Source organism: Hibiscus syriacus, unplaced genomic scaffold (genome assembly GCF_006381635.1).
Source record: "Hibiscus syriacus cultivar Baekdansim isolate YM2019G1 unplaced genomic scaffold, ASM638163v2 tig00013960_pilon, whole genome shotgun sequence".
Taxonomy (NCBI): Eukaryota; Viridiplantae; Streptophyta; class Magnoliopsida; order Malvales; family Malvaceae; genus Hibiscus; species Hibiscus syriacus.
The window spans coordinates 1,821,016-1,839,800 of NW_024062312.1; the positions used below are offsets into that span (position 1 = coordinate 1,821,016).

General features: G+C 32.1%; 1 pseudogene; it reads left to right on the top strand.

Moving 5' to 3' along the window:
- Window positions 1–9,668: 9,668 nt before the first annotated feature.
- On the top strand, window positions 9,669–16,721 carry LOC120206609 (annotated as a pseudogene).
- The last annotated feature ends 2,064 nt before the right edge of the window (window positions 16,722–18,785 follow it).

Below are 18,785 nucleotides of genomic sequence, written 5' to 3' on the forward strand. Positions count from 1 at the left end.
TTGCATTGAAGGTTTATAGTGTGGGATTATAACTAAGGGTAAATTACACGTTTAGTGTTATGATTATCACTTTTGTTTCATTTTAGTCACTCAACTATTTTTTTCAAAATCATAACAACATTTAGTTTTGGTTTTATTTTAGTCAATTATCGTTAAAAATTAATGGTTATGCTAATGTATCACTATAAGGTAATGTCACGTCATCATTAAAAAAAATTTAAAAAAAGTTCATGTTAGTAATTCTATTAATTTTTTGGGTAAACTACATGTTTAGTACCTAAAGTATCACTTTTATTCCATTTTAGTACCTAAACTTTTATTTTTTCAAAACCATACCTAAAGTTTACTTTTTGTTTTATTTTAGTACACCACCGTTAAAAATTTAGGTACTAAAATGAAACGAAAAGTAAACGTCGTGTACTAAAATGAAACAAAAAGTAAACTTTAGGTATAGTTCTGAAAAAATTGAAAGTTTAGGTAATAAAACAGAACAAAAGTGATACTTTAGGTACTAAACATATAGTTTACCCTAATTTTTTAACAGTTGGTGATTAAAATAAAACTAAAATGTAATTTTAACTATGATTTTGAAAACAAATAGTTGAATTACCAAGATGGAACAAAAGTTATAGCTGAGATACTAAATGCATAATTTACTCTAAAGTTAGTAAGGTATAATGATAAAATTAGCCCCCAATATTTACGTAAATGATCATTTTGACCCTTATTATTTTTTTAGAGCAATTTAACTACAATGTTTCAATTTTCAGTTAAAATATCTCATGTTGGATAGAACTTGCTAGTTGGCTAACGACCAACAGGGTGATATGACATTTTTATACGTACTTAATTGATAACATGACACGTGTCATATTATCACTTTTAGTGATACGACACATATTACGTTATTATTTTTGGTGACACGACACATGACATATAATTAATTTAGGTGATGTGACATATAATACATCACTAATTAAACATATGTGAAAACATTATATCAACATTATGCGTTGATCGTTAATTAATTAACGATTTTTATTCAACAAATACTATTTAACTACAAATTGAAATATTGAAATAAAATGTTCAAGAAGAAAATAAAAACTAAATAATCATTTGTACAAATAGTAGAAGATAATTTTATTATTATACCAAATTAATAATGGAGTATAATTTAGATCCAAGGTGACTCCGCCGCTCATCACTTAATTTATGAATGAGATCGAAGTTATAAAACTTTTAATATTTTAAGTTTAAATTGTATAAATATATAATTTTAGTCTAAATTTTTATTTTATTATATATTATATTATAAGTTTAAGACATACCGTTATTTAATAAAAAAATATCATTATCATCCGACTATTATGACTATTCGTTTGTAAATATTTATAGTATATTGGAAAAATATATTAGAATAAATAAATTAATATATTAGATAACAATAATTAAATTAAAAATAATAAATACATGAAAAGATAATAAAATACTAGATAAATTATCTAATTAGTATCCACTTATTATGATTAAATTAAAAATAAAAATAATAAATATAAGAAACACGTATTTAGAACTTTTTTAACTTATTAATCATAAATATACACTCAACCAACGTAATTATTAAAAGTAAAATCTTTTAAGGAAAACAAATTCATTTCTATTAATGAGGTCATCATTGAGTTATTCGTTTTTAAATCATAATTAATATTATATTTTATTTTCTATTTTAGTATAGTTATTTAAAAATTAACAATAATATTAATTCATGTGTTATTTGTTTTTTTTGGGATAAACTATACCATTTACCACTTAATTAAATTATTTAGTTTTTTTACTTTTATCATCGATCTTTCAATTTTGTTAATTAAATTACCTAACTATTTAAACATTGTCAATCAAGCCACTTGCCATTAATATTTAATAGAGTAGTTGATGTGACAGCTAAATAAATTGGTATATTTATATATTTAGTCCTTATTACTTACACATTTAACCAGTTTGATCCTAATTGTTATTTAATTCAATAAATTTAATTCTCAAATTAAACAATGACTTGTGTCACCATCTTGTTAGAAAGAAAATTTTAATTTATTTAATTTAATTTAATCAAATTTTACTCTAATCATAGAGTGACACATGTAATCTTATGAATTAAAAAATAAAGGGTTCAAAAAAGCAACCTGATCTTTGGGCGTGGCTCTGTAACACCTATAGCCCGTATACGACTCAAACTATGAGTTAAAAATGTCACATCAACTTTATGAATGTTCACTGAAAGTAAATGCAGAAAATTTAGTTTCATTTTAGAACATTCATTTATCAATTTTATTTCTACTTCATTTAACATGCATATTCGTAAAATAATAATTTATCATTCCAAAGCAGGCTGATCATATGCAGCAATTAGGCAATTCCATGCGGTTTCTTATTTATATACAATTGCCTAATATTGCTTAATTTTAAAACCATTTAAAAATCGCTCGTAATAGTCATTCATATTTACGACTATAACTAAAATTAACCAAAATTAAACATCCATAAATTACTATTACAGACCCTTTTGAAAATAAATATGATAAAGCAACCTAACATATATAATGTACATGTCACTAATAAATCAAAGTTAGTATATCTTACTGATATTGTCAGTAGGTTTGATTTCAATAAGATGCTGACAAACTCTTCATTTCAAGTCCTCTATTTGAACATACGCATGAAAACATCATGCGCTAAGTAAAACTTAGTGAGGCAATAACAAAACTAAAATGATATAAAATATAAATTTCATAAAGTATTATAACATGAAACTATAATTTTAATGAAAATACTAAAGCTTTCGAACCATGTTATTCAAGTTGATTTCCCCTTGAAACCTGAAAATCATCTTCACATGATTTCATAAAAAAATTCATGTAAATCAATAATTTGTCGTAAACAATTCATTAGTTTATGAAATGGCATGACAAATATACCTATGACTCCCAATGCAACATACAATGGAAATAGAATCATTTATTAATCTCCGTCTGATAACTGTAAAACATCTGATATCTATAAATATCTGGTAACTTTAATCGTTTGATATATGTAAATATTTGATAATTAAAAATTATTTGATAATTGTAAACATTTAGAATTCATCATCATAAATATCATATTTGGGTAGTTCATACCCAAAATCATTCATAAAACTTGTTGAAAATATTATAGAAATATTATATACTGATTTATAAATCATATTGCAAAATAAAATGAGGTTGACTTATCAAGTCGTCATCGGTTATAATAATCAAATAAATAAACTGCATTTACTTTAACATATTATTTTTTTGTAAATCAAAATATAAGTCTAACTAAGCTTTAGATTTAAATATTTTGCTTTCCACTACTTTCAATACACAATTTATCAAAATTTCATATTATGACAGTTTGCACTACCTTCAAACAAATATTATTTTGTATTAATATATATACTGAAAAATTATTCTGTTTGCACCAATAAAAACTATGCTCGAATACGAATCTAACCATATAAAAAAACTCTTCTAGTTCAACTTGTACGATTAATGGCAAATTTTCAAAGTTGACTGACAAAAGTTGTTTTTAGCAGAATATGATGTCCTGTTTTCTGATCTATCATGATTAAAAATTCATATATTTTTGTGAACAGCTCTAAATCAGTCACTGTCTATTTGAAACAAAGATAGACTGACATATGAATCTAACGGTGTAGAGATTATCCTCTAATCAATTATGTATAATTTATGGTGAATTTCTAAACTCACTGTTCGAATTCTAATTTCTAGACAACTTTCCTTAATTAGCCTCCTTACCTTAATTTCATAATTCTGCAAGTTTTAATAAACGAACCTTTAGACTAGAATCACAATTCACATACATTGTGAGTCACTTGTTACTGTAGTAACTCCATCACTACTCATCAAAAGCCAATGTTTGTACGATAATACAAACACGAATTAAATGCACTCACATTTGCATTCTGTCAAATCTCCTCCTCGATAATCTTATCAAATTATGCATTTTTTCCTTATTTCTCAAGTTACTTGAATCACTATATTTATTGAAGTCTAACGACGTTATATAATAACATAAAATGTTCAAAGTATATGTTAGTATTAAACTAACATAATCTAAGCGTAAATATAAAATTCGATAGAAATAAAATCGATATAAAACTAAATCGTACTCCCATAAAAATTTCAAACTTCTCAAAATATTTCCTTAAATTCCAAATATATATATATATATATATATCCATTATCAACCCTTCAACTTTTGCTAATTGCTTAATCAAACCACTAATTATGAATTCTTTCTATAATTCACCTTGACTTCCTATTAAATTCATAAAAGCCTTTCACTATTATGGTTATGACACATTAATCACATAAAATTTTCAGCACCTTAATAAAATATTCAAATCAACACTTGAACATTTAAAAACTTGCAGTTTCATCCTTAACTTTCTGAAACTTTTCAATTTCAACTACCCAACTTCATAAACTTGAAATTCGATCCCAACTCAACACTTAAACTAAAAAATCAGCACATAAATAAAATTTCCAGCAATGTACTATTTTACCCAAATGGTACTTACATATTTAAAAACTTGAAATCAAGTCCCTATATTTCTTGGACTTTTCGAATTCCACCCCTAAATTTTACCAAACTTACAATTTGGTTCCAACCAACTTTGCAGCTTAATTATCCAGCATCTTAATGTTAAATATTATCGTTGAATACTCCAAATCTCACATTTATACAATAATGTCACACAATCCTTAAAACTTGTAAACTAGCATTTTTTCACTTTTAAGGTTCCAAATAAATCTCCAATTCACATAGAATACTTCTAATATCATTTCTAAAACCATAGGAATTTTTTTAACATTTTTCCCTTAATATTTTCCTGGCCGAATACCCCATGTCACTTTAGAGGGACTTTTTGTTCAATTTCAAGCATGAATTCAACCTCTTTACAACAAATTTATGATATTATAATCATCATAACATCAAATTTAATATAAATCCGATCATCTCTTAAAACCTCAGCCATGACCAAGTGATATATAAGCACCTACACATCATTTTGGTCATTACACAAGCTTTAGAATTAATCTCCAACACCACTAACATACAAATCTTTCATTAAATCCATAAAATCCATAAACCCTTCATAAAACCTAGTCATAAAATCTCAACATAGAAGCATGTTTAGCAAGAATTTCTTATACCGAAAGATAAAGAATTGAATGTAGAACATTTTCCTAATTCACAACTTAGTCCAAAATCCTTCTAAAATAGCTCAAAAATGGAAAATAAATTTTGTTTTCTCACCTTGGAGGGGTTCACAGCAGCAAGCTGATGGAGAAGAAGAATTCTTGATTTTTCTAGCAATTTTCATGATACAAATGGCATTTAAATCAATTAAATTGAATTTAAAATTCAATTAATGAAAAATCCCAAAACACCATTAATGAAACTTGATATTTACTAATTGCCATTACAATATCTTCTATTAAAAATATTCCTTAATAAAAATTGAACCAATTTGACTTTGATCTTCTACTTTGGCCATGTAATTTTCAAAAATTGTATTTTAGTTACTAAAATTTCACTGTTCGGTTAAATATGAAAAATTACACTGTTCTGAGCCAAATTTCTCTGATTTAAAATATGAAAAATACTATTTCCAACCTTTTTCTAACATCCTTCAATTTTTCATGAAATTCTAGTTCAATCCGAATATCCGATTCCAATAACGAACTTTTTCGCTTTTTCGCTTTTAACATAAATCCCGTACCGAAAATCTGATTTCCACGAAAATACTTGTTTTAGACCAAGTTGTTCATTTATGGGCTAAATAAAATACATAATTTTTCAAAATTATATTTTTGGTCCCTAAACTTTTCAAAGTTTACACTTTAGCCACCAAACTTTCAAAACTTACCTTTTGGTCACTAGACAAACTTTTGGGGTATTACAAGCTCTACCACTAGGACAACAATATATTGTGTTATGTTTTACAACGTAAACTATATGTTCTCTTATGCTCAATTGTAGAAAAATAAGGAAAGGAAATTGGTTAAATTAGTTTAATGCATAAAATATTTCAAAATTCATATATCATTATGAATTATTGAAAGAAATAATGGTACAAATTTTAGTTTTTAAGAAATTGTTACGTGTATAACTTTTTAATAAAAATATTTTTTCTTGTATAACTTTTTAATAAAATATTTTTTCTTGTATAACTTTTTAATAAAATATTTTTTTCTTTTTAGATAATAAAAAATGGTTAAATTGACAATAATGCATAAAATATTTCAAAATTCATACAATTTTATAAAACGTTCTTAAAAAATAATGGTACAAGATTTGTTTTTTAAGAAAAATGTTTAAGTATATAATTTTTATTTTTATTTTGCTTTTTTGCGATTGAACATAATAGAACATACTACAACTTCTTTGTAGTTATTTTAAGCTTTCATTTATAAGATGACACGTGTCATCTTTATGATAGTGAAAATTTATTAAATAAAATAAGTTAAAATTTAAAAAAAGTTATCGATCATATGATACACATGTCATTATCTGATTTAATTATGATAAATTAAATATATCAATATGCCTACTTATTTAATTGACAGGTCGGCTATTCGATTAAATATTATCAATAAGTGACTTAATTGATAACATTTAAATAATTTAATTGATAAAATTGAAAGATCGATGATAAAAATAAAAGGAAGTAAATAGTTAAGTAGTTATTGATATAATTTACCCTTTTTCTCCTAATTAATAACTTACGTGTGATTTGAAAAAGTAAAAATAAACCGTAATACTAAAAAGTATTTTTAAAAAGACTTAATACAAATATAAGTGCATAAACTTTATCTTGAAAAATGTTTTAGTACCTAAAAATTTTTTCGTTAAAATTAGATGTCTAATGTTTATAATGTTATACTTTTAGATGTCCGCCATTAAAAACCGCCGTTAAGTGACACGTGTCATATTATGGTAATTTTGATAATTTATTAAAAAAAACTAGCAGAACCCCCTCCCCGTGCCTTCTCCCCTCCCCCACTTCCCCCTTCTATGCCAGGCTGGACGGCCAGCAGTGACCTTCACCGCCACTATCATCGGCACCGACGTCGACCCCCCATCAAACCTTCGTTGACTTTTCGTCGTAACATGCCACCGTTTACCGTAGAGAAGTGTTAAAAACTTCATAGGATTTTAAGCCACAATCGATGTTTTTAATTGATTCCGGTCGATCTCGACGTCCATAAGTCACATCGTCATCACCATTCAAACCACCGTGTAGTTCAGCTCAAAACCCATACTCGTTGTCGTTCTGTTGGTGCTCTTACAGCGTTCCACGGTTGGTAATGGGTTGAAATGAGAGATTTTAGTTTTTTTAGAATTTTATTAAATTCTGGGTTTTTTTAAAAATAAATTAAGTTTTTTTTCTAATTTTTCTTTTTTATTAAAAATAATCTTTTTATTATTAAAAAATGAAAAAAATATAATGGGCTCCTAAAAGTGTAATTGAAAAACGTTATACATCAAATTTTAGAGAAAAATTCTTTAGGCATCAAATCATTTTTCAAAGTAAAATTTAAACACTTATTTTTATATTAAGCCTTTTAAAAAAGAACAATCATATTTTTATAAATTTGCTATATAAATGAGTAAATAAATATAAATATAAACTTAAAAATTACATATTTATATAATATTAATATTAATTTCCAACATATTTAGAGAGGTTTTTTTATTTAAAAACTTTAAAAAATATATTTATTGAAAAAAGTAACTTCAAACAACATTACTGGAAAATATACATCTAAAGATGATCTCGCGTTCGGTAAAAAAAACTGTCATACCTCATGTTTACGAAAAACGAATTTCACATATTTATTATTATTTTTATCCAGAAAATAAACGATTTTATCTAAAAATAAGACTACGTTCTACAAAACTTGTTTAGTGAACTTTACGTTTTATTGGGCGCAACACGTTCAATAAACGTCACGTTTTATTGGACTTGAAATTAATCAATTTTTAGATAAAATCATTTATTTTTTTCTGGATAAATGCAACAATCATGGTTTTTAGAACCGGACCGGTTAGCGAATCGGTCATGCTACCGGTAAGTCATATGAATATAACTTATAGCGAATCGGTCATGCTACCGGTTAGCGAATCGGTCATGCTACCGATAAAATAATTTTGTATATAACAAGTCATATTCAAAGCAAGTCATAATATATATAAGTTAAAAACCATAAAATCAAGTGAAACAAAATGATTTAAATTAACTACAACATAATATTTAAGGTAAAACATATTAAATAATAAATATAATTATATAACTATAATTAAAAAATAAATTTGAGGCTAAAAAATCATAACAAAATGATATTGTTTGGTTTAATTTTAAAAAAAAAAACAATCTCACATGGCTAAAAAATATAGAAGAACATCCCAAAAGTCTAAAGAGTAAAAATATGAGAACAAAACAATCCCACATGGCTAAGAAACATAGAAGAACATCCCAACTAACTTCTATAAATAATAGAGGTAATTTGGCATTCAAAATCATGGAGCCTTTTGATGAGCATAGAGTAAACTATTCTTTCACTTCAATCAAGCTCGAATTTTAGGCTTCAATCGAGCTTCTAATTTTTTTTTGAGTTCAAGCCTTTTCGAGTTCAAGTTTCAATATTATATTTCGAGTTCGAGTTGAACTTGATAATTTTTAGTTCGTGAGTTTGAGTCGAGTTGAGCTTACTTTTAAAGTTTGAGTCGAGCTTAGCAATACTCGAGTTCGACTTGGCTCGTTTAACAAACGACGTCGTTTGGTTTAATTTTTTTTAAAAAAAATAAAATTGACGGTTTTTTCCGATTTTTTTCGGTTTTCAACCGATCCGATTCGAACGGTTCAGCGATTTTGGCCGGTTCACTAATAGTGGTTTAACCTGTGTAGTTTGAATCGGACTAGATAACAATTACCGATTGAACCGACCGATCTGGACCGGTTAAACCGACCGATCTTATCCGATTTTTAAAATACTGACAACAATAATCGTATGAAAATCACTTTTCACAAAAACGAGAAATCACACTACATAAATAATTTAAGAGGTTTTTTTAATTAATGTTGTTTGAAGTTAATTTTAGAATAAATGATTTTTTGGGACTTTTTAAATAATATCACTGTAATTAGAAATAACTTTAATATACGGTTAAAGAAAGATACTACGAATTTTGTTATTATTATTTTAACAAAACAAATAAAAATTACCTAAAACATTAATGTTTTTAATATTTCCGATAAAATACCCAACAATAATAAAATCAATAAAAAAATAACAAAACCGATAATACTTTATCATATGTTATCAATAACTCTTTTATTTAATAGTATATTATGACTAACATGAGACTTTTCCAATAACGCCATTTAGCGGGAAGATCTCAACGACATTGTCAAAAAGAAGGCACTACAAGATGGCGGAGAATTCTGGAAGCCTCTTTGGGTCTGTTGCCATTTAGAATCCTCTAGACTCTCTCCCTCCCTCGCATCTATTCCTCAACGATCAATCAATCAGCATAGGGACCCAAGAAAAAAGCTTTCTTGCTTTGCCCATTTGCGGATCTCCCAGTCCAGCGAAAACGCCATGGGAGACGACTTCGAGTTCCCAACTGCCAGCAACATGGAAGAAGACGCGATGGACATACCGGAAGACGACGGCCCAGTTAACCCAATCCTCAAAGTCGGAGACGAGAAAGAGATTGGGAAGAATTGGTTGAAGAAGTTGGTTAAGGAAGGTGACGGTTGGGAGCATCCTAACAATGGCGATGAAGTCGAAGGTAATGGATCATTATTCTTCCTTTATTTATTTTTTCACTTTTCGTTTATTAGTTTGGTTTGTTTATTGGATTCTGATTGCTTTTCTGGGTTTCTTTGTGCAGTGCATTACACTGGAACTTTGCTTGATGGAACCAAGTTCGATTCCAGCCGCGATAGAGGGACTCCATTCAAGTTCAAGCTTGGCCTAGGACATGTAATCAAAGGATGGGACGAGGGTATCAAAACGATGAAGAAAGGCGAAAACGCCGTTTTCACCATACCTCCCTAGTTGGCTTATGGTGCATCTGGTTCACCACCAACGATTCCTCCAAACGCGCCTCTTCGATTTGATGTCGAGTTGCTTTCCTGGATGAGCGAAAAGGACATGCAAAGATGGGGGAATTTTGAAGAAAATACTCGTGGAAGGTGAAAGCTGGGAGAATCCGAAAGATTTGGATGAAGTGTTTGGTATGCTATAATTGTTGAAATGTCAAAGCTTGAAAAATTGGTTTAAGTTAGACACTTAATATTACAATGTCAAAATTAGGTGCAACAATATCAAAATTAGGTGCAATAATGTTTGAAAATTAAATAGGTAAATTATAAACTTCAGTCACTAAACTTTAGGGTATTTATAAGATTAGTCCTTAAGTTTCAACTATAAATACTCTAACTCATTTAGCTTCAAAACCATCCCAAAACATTCTAGCTTTCTTTCAATACTAGAGAGATTTTAGAGAGTTTTTTTAGAGTTGTTTTCTTCTTTTTATCTAGAGAGAATTATTATTGTTTTCTTCTTGGTAGATCGAGAGAGGTTGTAATTCTTATTTTCTCATAGTGAAATTCTTCTACCGTTGCCCGTGGTTTTTACCCTAAATTTTTAGGGGTTTTTCACGTAAATTTTGTGTCTCTTTTATCTTCATTTTTATTTTCTCAAATTATCAGTTGCGATTTTGCTCTATCCGATAGCCGTCTTCCGCAACAATTGGTATCAGAATTAGATTAGAGTGTGTAATATCTGCTTATTGTCTTTGTGGTTGCCACCAAAAGGTGGATCTTCCAACATAAGAAAGTAAGAAGTTATTACCCATTCTTTGAAGGTTCCAGAGATTTATTCACGATAGTGAAATAGTGGGAGCTATCTGTAAACGAAGCAATGGCAACGAAATTTGATATTAAAAAGTTTAATGGGAGAAATTTCTCATTGTGGAAATTGAAGATGAAGGCCATCATGAGGAAAGACGGTTGTCTAGCAGCTATCAGCGAAAGGCCATTAGATTTCACAGACGACAACAAATGGATCGAAATGGACGGAAATGCTATGGCAAACTTTCATCTAGCATTAGCAGATGAAGTATTGTCAAGTATCGAGGAAAAGAAGACAACTAAGGAGATATGAGATCATCTCATCAAATTGTACGAGGCCACATCGCTACACAATAAAATTTTCCTTAAGAGGAAATTGTACACTCTCCGTATGCCAGAATCTACTTCAGTGGCGGAGCACTTAAATACACTGAACACCTTATTTTCTCAGCTTACATCCTTAAGCTGTAAAATAAGAGAACAAGAACGTGCTGAACTTCTACTTCAAAGTCTACCGGATTCGTACGATCAACTCATCATCAACTTGATAAATAGTAATGTCACCAGTCTAGTCTTCGATGACGTTGCAGCTGCTGTTCTACAAGAAGAAAATCTGCGCAAGAACAAGGAAGACAGACAAGTAAATCTGCAACAAGCAGAAGCGTTGACAACGATGAGAGGGAGATCAACAGAACGTGACCAAAGCAGCAGTCATAAACATGGTAGATCGAAGTCGAGGAGCAAGAAGAATTTAAAGTGCTATCACTGTGGAAAGAATGGTCACTTGAAGAAGGATTGTTGGAGTCTAAATAAAAACTCCAATCCACAAGGCAATACCGCAAACACTTCAGATGATGGAGATGCTCTATGCTGTGAAGCGTCAACCACCGTGGAATGAAGAAAACGATTTGCAGATATATGGCTCATTGATTCGGGACCAACATATCACATGACCTCAAGAAGAGAATGGTTCCATCATTATGAACCTGTCTTAGGAGGATCTGTGTATAGTTGTAATGATCATGCCTTAGAGATCGTTGGCGTGGGAACCATCAAATTGAAGATGTATGATGGAACAATTAAAGTTGTTCGAGATGTGCGGCACGTGAAAGGTCTAAAGAAAAATTTATTATCCTACGGATTGTTGGATAATAATGCTAGCAAGATTGAAACACGGAAAGGAATCATGAAGGTGTTCCGTGGAGCGCTTGTGGTGCTGAAAGGTGAAAAGATAGCTGCAAACTTATACATGCTGAAGGGAGAGACATTGCTAGAAGTAGAAGCCTCTGTTGCCTCATGTAGTTCAGATTCTGCAATGCTATGGCATAAGAAACTTGGACACATGTCAGAACAAGGAATGAAAGTCCTTGTGGAGCAAAAGCTACTTCCAGGCTTAACAAAGGTATCACTTCCTTTGTGTGAGCATTGCATAACAAGTAAGCAGCACCGGTTGAAATTCAACACATCAAATTCTAGAGGCAAAAGTGTTCTAGAATTGGTTCACTCTGATGTATAACAAGCACCAGTAACGTCCCTAGGTGAAGCAAAATACTTTGTCTCATTTATTGATGACTACTCCAGGAGATGTTGGGTGCACCCTATTAAGAAGAAGTCAGACGTGTTTTCAACTTTCAAAAACTTCAAAGCGCGGGTGGAACTTGATTCTGGGAATAAGATCAAGTGTTTCAGAATAGATAATGGAGGAGAATACACAAGCGAAGAATTTGATGACTTTTGCAGGAAAAAAGGCATCAAAAGACAGTTCACAGTGGCGAACACTCCTCAACAAAATGGAGTGGCAGAGCGGATGAACAGAACCTTGTTAGAAAGAACAAGAGCAATGTTGTGGGACGCAAGCCTAGAAAAATCATTCTGGGCAGAAGCAGTCAATACCGCCTGTTATTTGGTGAATCGAGCTCCATCAACTGCAATAGAGCTGAAGACACCAATGGAGATGTGGACTGGTAAACCCGTTGATTATTCAAACCTCCATGTATTTGGAAGTATTGTGTACGTGATGTACAACGCCCATGAAATTTCAAAGCTGGATCCAAAATCCAGGAAATGCAAATTCTTGGGGTACGCTGATGGAGTAAAGGGGTATCGCTTGTGGGATCCCACTGCCCGCAAAGTGATCATTAGCAGGGATGTTATCTTTGTAGAAGATAAACTACAAAGAAAAGAAGACGATGATAGCGCTGAAAAGTCAGAGACTACTCAGATACATGTGGAAAAAGAGTTTGAAGAAGGAGATTCTTCTGAAGCAGAACCAGCACATGATGAACAAGAACCAGAGAGTTCTGAAGCTCCAACAACTCGTCAATCAGATCATGTGAGAAGACGTCCCAATTGGCACTCAGATTATGTTATAGAAGGTAATATTGCATACTGCCTTTTAACAGAGGACGGTGAGCCATCAACATACCAGGAGGCAATACACAGCTCAGATGTTTCACTGTGGATGATGGCGATGCAAGAAGAAATCGAAGCCCTTCATAAAAATAATACATGGGACCTTGTGCCACTACCCCAAGGAAGGAAGCCAATTGGTAACAAATGGGTTTTCAAAATCAAGCGAAATGGTGACGATCAAGTGGAGAGGTATCGTGCAAGACTGGTGGTCAAAGGATATGCTCAAAAAGAAGGTATTGATTTCAATGAAATATTTTCTCTTGTGGTTCGACTAACAACAGTTCGAGTAGTTTTGACAATGTGTGCTACATTGGATTTACATCTAGAGTAGCTAGATGTTAAAACAACTTTTCTTCATGGAAATCTTGAAGAAGAAATTTATATGCTCCAGCCTGAAGGTTTTGAAGAAAAAGAAAAGAAGAACTTGGTTTGCAGGTTGAACAAATCTCTGTACGGTCTAAAGCAGGCGCCGAGGTGTTAGTATAAGAGATTTGATTCCTTCGTTATGTGCCTTGGATACAACAGACTTAATGCAGACCCTTGTGCTTATTTCAAGAGGTCTGGTGATTACGATTTTGTTATATTGCTGTTGTATGTGGATGACATGTTGGTTGCAGGACCCAACAAAGATCATATTAAAGAATTAAATGCACAACTGGCTAGGGAATTTGAAATGAAGGACTTGGGATCAGCAAACAAGATTCTAGGGATGCAAATTCACCGAGACAGAAGTAATAGGAAGATTTGGTTTTCACAAAAGAATTACTTGAAGAAGATCTTGTCACGATTCAACATGCAAGATTGTAAGCCAATTTCTACCTCTTCCTATTAACTTCAAATTATCCTCTAGTATGAGTCCTATCAGTGAAGATGAGAGGATGGAGATGTCACCGAGTGTCGTATGCATCAGCAGTGAGAAGTTTAATGTTCACTATGATATGCACAAGACCAGACATTGCACAAGCAGTGGGAGTGGTTAGTCGGTACATGGCGAATCCAGGCAAAGAGCATTGGAATACAGTAAAGAGGATCCTAAGATACATCAAAGGGACCTCAAATATTGCATTATATTACGGAGGATCAAACTTACTAATTAATGGGTATGTAGATTCTGACTATGCATGGGATTTGGATAAAAACAAATATACTACATGATATGTGTTCAAAGTTGCTGGTGGAGCTGTAAGCTGGGTTTCAAAATTGCAGTCAGTTGTGGCTACGTTCACAACAGAGGTAGAATATGTAGCAGCTACACAAGCTAGTAAAGAAGCAATTTGGTTGAAGATGCTATTGGAGGAGCTTGGGCACAATCAAGAGTATGTCTCTCTGTTTTGTGACAGTCAAAGCGCCTTGCATCTAGCAAGGAATCCATCATTTCATTCAAGGACTAAGCACATACGAGTTCAGTACCATTTCATTCGTGAAAAGGTGGAAAAAAGAATGATAGATATACAGAAGATCCATACCAAAGACAACATAGCATATTTCATGACGAATGCGATTAACACTGATAAATTTACCTGGTGTCGATCCTCTTGTGGCCTGTCAGAGACGTAAGCAACATGATGGTACAAGGTAGAAAGAATGGTGTGAAGATATGATTGTTCCAATCAAATCTTCAAGTGGGAGATTGTTGAAATGTCAAAGCTTGGAAATTGGTTCAAGTTAGGCACCTAATATTGCAATGTCAAAATTAGGTGCAACAATGTCAAAATTAAGTGCAATAATGTTTGAAAATTAAATGGGTAAATTATAAACTTTAGTCACTAAACTTTAGGGTATTTATAAGATTAGTCCTTAAGTTTCAACTATAAATACCCTAGCTCATTTAGCTTCAAAATCATCCCAAAGCATTCTAGCTTTCTTCCAATACTAGAGAGATTTTAGAGAGTTTCTTGAGAGTTGTTTTTTCCTTTTTATCTAGAGAGAATTATTATTGTTTTCTCCTTGGTAGATCGAGAGAGGTTGTAATTCCTATTTTCTCATAGTGAAATTCTCCTACCGTTGCCCGTGGTTTTTACCTTAAATTTTTAGGGGTTTTCCACGTAAAATTTGTGTCTCTTTTATCTTCATTTTTATTTTCTCAAATTATCAGTTGCGATTTTGCTCTATCCGATAGCCGTCTTCCGCAACAATAATTTTATTTCCGCCTTCTATTTAATCCATTTGAAGTTTGATGATGTCTGTTGCTACGATTTTGTTCTTGTGTGTTTCACAGTTAAGTATGAAGCTTGTTTAGAAGACGGTACACTGATTTCGAAATCGATGAAGGTAACAATGGTTTTAGCAATTGATTCTTGGTTTCTGCCTAAAGTCAGTTTATAATACATATTATATATGTGACAGAACAAGTAATTGATGGCCTTGACAAAGCTAAGAAGACCATGAAGAAAGGGGAGAATGCGCTTATCACCGTTCAGCCGGAATATGCCTTCGGTTCATCTGAGTCACAGCAGGAGTTGGCTGTAGTTCCTGCTAGCTCAACTGTTTATTACGAGGTGGAGATGATCTCGTTCGAGAAGGTCAGTGAATAAGTACATTCTCTGTTGCAATCGATGTCGTTGCGATCACGGTCTAAACGAGTCCATGTTTGCAGGAGAAAGAATCATGGGAAATGAGTACAGAAGAAAATATTGAATCCGCAATGAAGAAGAAAGAGGAAGGGAATGCATTGTTCAAAGCCGGTAAATACTAGAGAGCATCGAAAAGATACGAGAAGGTACAATTATCAATTATCCACTCTGAAAGTTTGTCATTCCTATGACACTTGAGACTGTGTTTACTCGTACCGAATTTGACAATGATGATTGTTTCGTGCAGGCTGTTAAGCTCATAGAGTACGACTCGTCTTTCAGCGATGAAGAGAAGAAGCAAACCAAATTACTAAAAGTAACTTGCAATCTTAACAATGCAGCTTGCAAACTGAAACTCAAGGACTACAAGCAGGCTGTGAAACTGTGTACCAAGGTTGCACCTTTAGTAGTTTTTAGAATTCATGTTGATTGAAGGTAAGTGTTGATTCCTCCGACTGACGGTTCTGGTTCGGTTCTGTGTGGTTCTATATGTGTTGAAGCTTAACAACATGAACGTGAAAGCATTATACAGGAGGGCTCAAGCATATATTCAGCTCGTCGATTTGGATTTGGCCGAAGCGGACATAAAGAAGGCGTTGGAGATTGACCCCGATAACAGGGACGTGAAACTGGAGTACCGAATCTTAAAGAAGAAAATCAAGAAATGCAACAAGAAGGATGCCCAATTCTACGGCAACGTATTCGCTAAGATGAACAAGAGGGCAAAACAAGAACTGGAACTCATGGCCATCGACAGCAAGGCATGATTGTATGAATCTTATTTTCTTATTGTCAAATGTTAGAGAAATCTGCAAGTTGATCATGGGGGTGTTTGTATGGTCCGGATCATGCTAGTTTTAATGTGAATAGTCCTGTATGATGATCTGATTGCAATGCATCTAATAAAGATTGAAATGTATCTAATAAAGAAATGAAGTGTTTCAACTCGCATATATAGCATTGATCCTTACATTTATGGTATGATCAAATTTGAATGATATTGTAAAGATGGAAAGTACCAGGATCCTCACTTCTGCTTTCGCCATTTTGATTTCATTATATATTTTGACTTGTCAGTTAACAGTTGAGTTTCGTCTGTCTAAAGAATATTGTTGTTTCACTTCGACCAGTTCTCTTCGTGTTGTTCGTAGTGAAGAATAGTGTATGTGTATTACCAACAATTCTGTCTCTTTCATGCTACTGCAATATTGGAAAGTCGGCCAAGCCAACAAGAGGCTAAAGGTGCACGGAAATTTTTTGTTTAAATATTAAATGGGATAATTCAATTTAGTTATTGTATTTTAAGGTATTTGTAAGATTAATCCTTAAATTTTAAATATAAATATCATAGCTCATTTAGTTTTAAAATTATCCAAAAATTTTTTAGCTTTCTTCCAATACTAGAGAATTTAGAGAGTTTCTTGAGAGTTGTTTTCTCATTTTTTTTATCAAGAGAGAATTATCATTGTTTTCTTCTTGGTAGATCGAGAGAAGTTATAATTCTAATTTTCTCATAGTGAAATTCTTCTACCGTTGCCCGTGGGTTTTACCCTATATTATTTAGGGGTTTTCTACATAAATTTTGTGTCTATTTTATTTTCATTTTTATTTTCTCAAATTATCAGTTGTGATTTTATTCTATTCGATAGCAGTCTTCCGCAACAATTGGTATCGGAACCAGATTTGAGTGTGTAATATCTGTTTATTATCTTTGTGGTTGCCACTAAAATGTGGATCCTCCAACAAAAGAAAGTAAGAAGGTATTACCCATTCTTTGAAGGTTCCAGAGAACTATTCACGATAGTGAAATAGTGGGAGTTATCCGTAATAAAAGCTATGACAACGAAATTTGATATTGAAAAATTCAATGAAAGATCATTGTGGAAATTGAAGATGAAGGTCATCCTGAGAAAAGAAAGGTGTCTAGCGGTTATCAGTGAAAACTGATAGATTTCATAGATAACAACAAATAGATCGAAATAGACGAGAATGATATGGCAAACTTTCATATAGCATTAGCAGATGAAGTATTGTCAAGCATCGAGGAGAAGAAGACAACTAAGGAGATATGAGATCATCTCACCAAATTGTACGAGGCCACATCGTTGCACAATAAAATTTTCCTTAAGAGGAAATTGTACACTCTCCGGATGTCAAAATCTACTTTAATGACGGAGCACTTAAACACGCTAAACACTTTATTTTTCAGCTTACATCCCTAAGATGTACAATAGGAGAACAAGAACGTGTTGAACTTCTACTTCAAAGTCTACTTGATTCGTATGATTAACTCATCATCAACTTGACAAATAGTAATGCCACTAGTCTAGTCTTCGATGACGTTCTAGCTGCTGTTCTACAAGAAGAAAATCGACGCAAGAACAAGGAAGACAGACCAGTAAATCTGCAACAGGCAGAAGCGTTGACAATGATGAGAGGGAGATCAACAGGACGTGGCCAAAGCAGCAGTCACAAACATGGTAGATCGAAGTCGATGAGCAAGAAGAATTTAAAGTGCTATAAATGTGGAAAGAAATGCCACTTGAAGAAGGATTGTTGAAGTCTAAATAAAAACTCCAATCCATAAGGCAATACCGCAAACACTTCAGATGATGAAGATGCTCTATGCTGTGAAGCGTCAACCACCGTGGAAGGTAGAAAAAGATATGCATATATATGACTCATTAATTTGGGAGCAACATATCACATGACCTCAAGAAAAGAATGGTTTCATCATTATGAACATGTCTCAGGAGGATCTGTGTATAGTTGCAATGATCATGCCTTAAAAATCGTTGGCGTGGGAACCATCAAATTGAAGATGTATGATG